The following is a 6,687-nucleotide window of genomic DNA, read 5'->3' as shown; positions in this document are numbered from 1 at the left end:
GTGTTTTTCCCAGCATTCTGGGTGGGAATGCATTTGCCCAGATGACAAAGTGTGGAGCTGGATGAACACAGCAGGCCAAGAAGCATCTGAGGAGCACAAGAGCTAATATTTCAGACCCACACGAGTTATCTCGGATTCACCAGCATCTGCAGTCCCCATTATCTCTGAATGTATACGCCCACTGGTGCGCGCGCAATCTGAAGCGTTTCAAACATGCGCAGTACCGGAGGCAAAGGAGAGCCGGAGGAATCGGATGAGGAGCAGGCGCGGTAAGGATTTGAAAGGTGAAAATTAGAAATCGAGTGAGTGAGTATTCCACGAAGTGGGCGGAGAGGCTTTATAAAATCTGACAGTAGCTACCGTCACTGAATTGAAAAATACCGACCCCGGTTTTGTCACGAATAGATTGGAATTGCTGAATTCCTTTGTTAGCCGAGGCAGGGCTGGGCGCCGCGAATGTTTTCTGAGCCGTGTGAGCCCGCCATCTTTATCCGGGGCCAACTGGAAGCGGAGAGTGCGCATGTCCTTTACTTGTTGGGAACGGGGCGAGGGGAAGGCGAGCAGGATTTACGAACAGCAACTTCAAACCAAGAGAAATGCTTTTCTTTTTCTGTTCTGAATCTCTGTCCTGGATTGATCGTGATGGATTTTACACTCTTACAGATCAATGTCAGCAGAGGAATTTGGCCGACTTGAACCTCAGAAAGAGTGAAAGAGTAACTCGATTGATGAGTATCTGAATGCTATCAGCATCTGAATGTGGTAGCGTTCAGGTATGAATGTGTGTGTGTGTGCCTGTGGGAAAAGATTTGAGATATCAGAAAATGAGATACACTATCTGTGGTTAGATTACAGTTGATTAGCTGTTTTTAGTTCTCGGACTTGCTGTCAGGAACGGTCTAACAACTATGGAGTGGATGGAGCACAGATTCACCTGATTGATAACTGAATCTGTAGGTTTGGAATACAAGAAGGCCCATATTAAAAAAAATCAAAAAGTGCAAACCATTTAGCCCATGCCAAATGTCTGGAGCAATCCAGTCAGTCCTATTCCCTTGTTTTATCCCTGCACCTTTGCATTTTTCTCTCAAATGCTGATTCAGTATTTTTTTGAAATCAATCAACATCAAATTTGCTTTGACGAATTAATCTATTTATTACTTTCAAATATCTGTGCATGTGAATCCCTCAGACTCTGCACACTCTTTAGTGTTGTGTTATTGCCTCTTCCTATCCCTTCTGCTAAAACACATCACTTCATTCTGAGAGAGGTATCCCTGGAAATTGATTAATAAGAAATATTTTTGATCAAAGTCTTGGGAATATGATTAGTGACTGTCAGGGGAGTTACAGAGAAACTATTTCCACTGAGTGGGGAATTGACGACGAGCAGTAACAATCTGAACATGACATCAGTACCAGCATATTTCCAGGTCAAGTTTTCCAGATCCTTATAACTGTTTGATGGTTCAGGGACTGCAGAATTCCACATTCAATCTGGAAGATTGGAAAGTGTCAAATTGAAAGAAAGCTGCTGTGCGTTCAAGTCGTGCAAGCTTCATTAGAATGGCGCACTAGTCTATCAGGGCAAACTGGTACAAAGGATGATGTCACATGAGCTGGAGAGATAGCTACATCGAAGACAGGGTGTAGCAGTGGAAAGATACTTTTCAGAATGGAGGGTTTTGATTAGTGGTGTTCCACAGGAATCAGTGCTGGGACCTCTGCTGTTTCTGGTCTATATAAATAACTTGGAAGAACACGTGGCTGGTCGAATCAATAAGTTTGCGGACAATACAAAGGTTGGTAGAGTTGCAGATAGTGAGAAGGATTGTCAGATGATACAGCAGAGTATAGATAAATTGGAGTTATGGGCAGAAAGATGACATGTAGTTTAATCTGGACAGATATGAGGGGATGTAATTTGGAAAGTCAGGTACAGGTTTAAATTATAGAGTAAATGGCAGAACTCTTAGGAACATTGATATGCAGAAGGATCTGGGTGTGCAGGTCCACAGGCTACTGAAAGTGATGGTGCAGGTAGATAATTTAGTATAAAAGGCCTTTGGGATGACTGCCTTCATTGGAAGGTGCAATGGCGATATGGACAGGCAAGTTATGCTGCTGCTTTGTAGAACTCTAGTCAGGCCACACTTAGAATATTGCATTCAGTTCTGGACACCACATGTGGATTTGGATGCTTTGGAGAGGGTATAGAATAGGTTTCCCAGGATGTTGCATGGTTATGGGGGAGTTTAGCATTGAAGAAAGGTTGGAAAGACTTGGTTTGTTTACACTGGGACGCAGCAGGTTGAGAGGGTGGCCTGAGAGAAGTTTATAAGATTGTGAATGGCATGGATAGAGCGGAATGTATGAGACTTTTTTCCCCCAGGGCAGAGGGATAAATTACTAGAGGACACAAGTTCAAGCTGCAGGGGGAATGTGTGAAAGAGATAAGCAAGGCAAGCTTTTCACACAAAAGTTGCTGAGTTCCTGAAATGTGTTGCCACAGGAGGCAATGGAAGCAGACGCAGCAGCAGCAGTCAAGAAGCACCTGGCTGAATACATGAACAGGAAGGGAAGAGAGGAATGTGGATCCTGTGAATCAAGGCATTTTTAGCATGGAGCGTTAGAATGTGCAGGCATAGGCTTGGAGTGCTGAAGGGCTGGTTCCTGTGCTATGTTGTTCTTTGTTCTTAACAGAGGATTTTGTCTGGGTTGGGAAGCTAAAATGAAAGTCATGGCGCAGCTTGCAAACGGAATGGATTTTTTTTCTGCAGAATAATAGCCCAATCTGTATTTTCTATTCACTATGTGGTACAGTCCCCGTCATAAGCAGTGAGGACAGTAATTAAAATGTGTAAGGTACAAATGATTCATCATTTATTTTCTTCTTGCAAAACCTTGAAGATAGCCTGAAGAAAGATGTTATTTGCAGAGTAGGTTATATGATACAGAAAATCATTGGCAAAGTATTACATTCTAACTGAACTAGAGGCTAAAATAAACTCTGACTGTCAGAGTCCCTATTTTTTCAGCAGGTTTAATTTTTAATAAAATGCATTCTGACATATTGAGCAAGTCAATAATCTTTTCCAGTCTGAATCTGCTGCTCAGAGTCCTGGAAGTGATGGTTTTCCCATGCACCACCTGATCTTGTGTTTCTGTCTGGTGAGTTTGGGAGGTTGTTAGAATTACTGGCAGATGAATTAGATTACCTACAGTGTGGAAACAGGTCCTTCGGTCCAACAAGTCCACACCGCCCCTTGAAGCATCCCACCCAGACCCAGACCCATCCCCCAATAACCCACACACCCCTGAACACTATGGGCAGTTTAGCATGGCCAATCCACCGAGCCTGCACATCTTTTGACTGTGGGAGAAAACCGACACAGACAGAGGGAGAATGTGCAAACTCCACAGACAGTCGCCCAAGGCTGGAATCGAACCCAGGTCCCTGGTGCTGTGAGGCTGCAGTGCTAACGACCGATCCACCGTGCTGCCCATATGAAGCCCATCTCCATTAATGCTCTCCGTATTTCTCAGTTTTCCCACAAAGAACACCTTTATGCAGCCCCAGATTTGGCAGCCAGTTCCTTTCACTGAAGCTTAATACTGAACCAGTCCTATTGTTATAACAATCCAAGAGCTTTCATGGTCGCATTGTCCACTGTCTATCGCACAAATGATCAGATGTATTCAGTCCAGTTTTAAAGTTCTGCCTTTTTCTCTCTGGGCCACATTTCGTTCTTACTGTCTGTCATTCATTTTACAGGAAGTTGGAGCATTTGCAGTCAGTGAACTCAAATCTCGCTGCAGATTCTAACGAAATGTTGAATTCATCATGTCTTGAATATCATCAGGCTTTGATCATGGAAGCCAAAACCAGTGTTCGCACTGAGAAACCATGGAAATGTGAGGACTGTGAGAAGGAATTCAAATATCCATCTTCCCTGGAAAGTCATCAGTGTGGTCACACTGGAGAGAGACCGTTCACCAGCCCTGACTGTGGAAAGGGATTCATTTGATCATCCAGTCTGCTGACACACCAGCAAGTTCATATAAGAGAGAGGCAGTTCATCTCCTCTGAGTGTGCGAAAGGATTCACTCACTCATCCCATCTGCTGACTCACCGGCACGTTCACACTGGGGAGAGACCTTTAAAATATCCACACTCTAGGAATTGCGAGAAAAGTTCGAGAGAACTAATATCTCACATTAGTGAGAAACCATTCAGGTGCTCTCACTGTGCGACTCGGCTCAAGCGATCATCTAAACTCCCAATACACCAGCACATTCACACTGGGGAGAGACCGTTCGTCTATTCCATATGTAGGAAGTGTTTCATTCACTCATCTGACCTGGTGAAACACCAGAAAGTTCATTCTAATGAGAGACCTTTTTCAATGTTCAGACTGCAGGAAATGCTGTAAATGTTCTGGAGAACTGATGTCCCATCAACATGTTCACACTGTTGAGAGCCCAATAAGATACTCTCATGATGGGACTGGGTACAGATGAATATGTAACCTCGCTGTACACCAATGCATCCACACAGGGGAGATACCGTTCACTTGCTTCATGTGCAGGAAGAGATTCGTCAGATCATTGTACCTGCTGAAACACGAGCAAGTTAATTCTGACCAGAGAATGTGGGAAATGGTATAAAGATTCTGAACAATTAGCCTCCATTAACTTGCTCACATTATTGAAATAACTTTGAATGTTCAGATTGCAGAAAATGCTTTAAAAGTCCTCAACAATTGATGATCCATCAATGTGTTGACACAGGTGAGAGACCGTTCCAGTGCTTTCACTTTCAAACTGGGTTCAGGTGATCATTTCACCTCATTGTATGCCAGTGATGTCAGACTGGAGGGAGGTCGTTCGCCTGCATTGAATGTGGGAAGGGATTCACTCAAACACCCGACAACCCCCCCCCCCCCCCCCCAAAAACATGAGTGAATTCACAAATAACCACAGTGGTTGCATTTTGCTATTAATTATGTTCAGTAATGAACACATTTCATTGTTGTCTGTTTCTACTGATGTTAAATTGACTTTCCTGAAAATATAGGTTTTTATTTTCTGAGTAAAAGGCAAATAAATTAGCTTTGTATTTAACACAAAACTTACACTTTGTTTTCAAATGTCCCAAGCACAAGTTAGTTTCTTTTGGCCTTCTTAACAAGAGGATTCAGATACAGGAGCAGGAACGTCCTTCTGTGATTCCACAGGTCTCAGTGAGCCCATAGCTGGATTCTTGTGTGCAATTTTGGTCTCATTATTCTTGTGGAAGAATGCTTTGGCTGTGAATGGAGTACAATGAAGGTTGACCAGAATGATTCCTGGGATGACAGGACTGACATGTGAAGAAAGACTGGATCAGTTAGGACTATATTCACTCGAGTTCAGAAGAGTGGTCTTTCATAGAAACAAAAGAATTCCGACAGGGCTCCACAGGATAAACAGAGGAAGGCTGTTCTCAATAAACAGGGTGTCCAGAACCATGACTTTTAGGATATGGGCATACATGGGAGCATAAAGATGGGATCCTAGTGTCTCTTTAACCTGTCATCGACAAGCTATTTAGGACTGAGATAAGAAGAAATTTCCTCACCTCTGGAATTATCTGCCACAGAAAGCACCTGAAGCCAAAACATTGAATGTATTTAAGAAGGATTTGGATATAATCCTTGGGGTGAAAGGAATCCAAGTATGGAGAGAAAGCAGGAACAGATGGATGATCAGCCACGATCGTGTTAAATGTTGGAGCAGGCTTGAATGACCAAACGGCCGACCTCTATTTTCTTTGTCAATGGTTATTATTTTCCCAAATACTTTTTCTCTTCTGATCAATATTATGGTTCTTTCCTCCCCTTTTGTGCTGCTGAACTACTTCATTTTTTTGTAATGTTGTAAGTGTTCCCTACTGTGAAGATTGATTAAAATTATTTGTTTAACTCCCCTGCTCTTTCCTGGCTCCTCATTATCACTGACAAATCTCATTCTCTAAGGGGCCGATGTTCACAGTTCTCTTCTCTTTTTATCTTTTGAAATACTTCATTGACCACAGTATGTTTTCTCCTGTTATGGTTATTTCCTCCCCTTTTTGCTGCTTGTCTATTTTTGTGTATTTTAAAGTTGCAAGAATGCCCTAATGTGAATATTGTTGGAAAGTATTTGTTTAACTCTCCTGCCCTTTCCTAGCTCCTCAATGTTACCCTTTACAAAGCTCATTTTATAAGGGGCCGATGCTCACAGTTCTGTCCTCTCTTTATTTATTGAAATAATTAATCAACCACAATACACATTGTTCCTCCATAATCATCTATAAGGCCTTGTGTGGTGGCATTGTGAGAGAGGCCGAGCCACAACAATGTACAACAGTTCAATAATGTCCAACTGTATGCAAAAAAGGCAAGTTTCATCAAAGCTTTTTGTCTTGCACATTTCGGTTCATTCACAATAAGCACCAATGGAAAGGGAGCAAATGTTTTATACTGTACTGACCTGGGCGAATAATAGACTCTGATTGGTCAAGGCATTGCAAAGGAAAATGCACCAGTTAGATGATGACCAAACTTTGTTTAAATTTCATGCAGACAGATTGACTCTGATTTTTCAAAGCATCACTGGAGACCTCAACTAAAGAAGGGCTGGCCCCTGTCTGGTTGAGTGGAAGGA

General features: G+C 42.6%; 1 long non-coding RNA gene across 1 annotated transcript; it reads left to right on the top strand.

Annotated features, from left to right (window-relative positions):
* Positions 1-213: 213 nt before the first annotated feature.
* LOC132207775 (uncharacterized) lies at positions 214-5,968 on the top strand. Its single transcript, XR_009443803.1, has 2 exons — positions 214-302; positions 3,776-5,968. It is a non-coding gene; the product is annotated as an uncharacterized LOC132207775 (long non-coding RNA).
* The last annotated feature ends 719 nt before the right edge of the window (positions 5,969-6,687 follow it).

Source organism: Stegostoma tigrinum, unplaced genomic scaffold, assembly GCF_030684315.1.
Source record: "Stegostoma tigrinum isolate sSteTig4 unplaced genomic scaffold, sSteTig4.hap1 scaffold_156, whole genome shotgun sequence".
Taxonomy (NCBI): Eukaryota; Metazoa; Chordata; class Chondrichthyes; order Orectolobiformes; family Stegostomatidae; genus Stegostoma; species Stegostoma tigrinum.
This window is presented reverse-complemented; position numbering and strand designations above follow the sequence as displayed.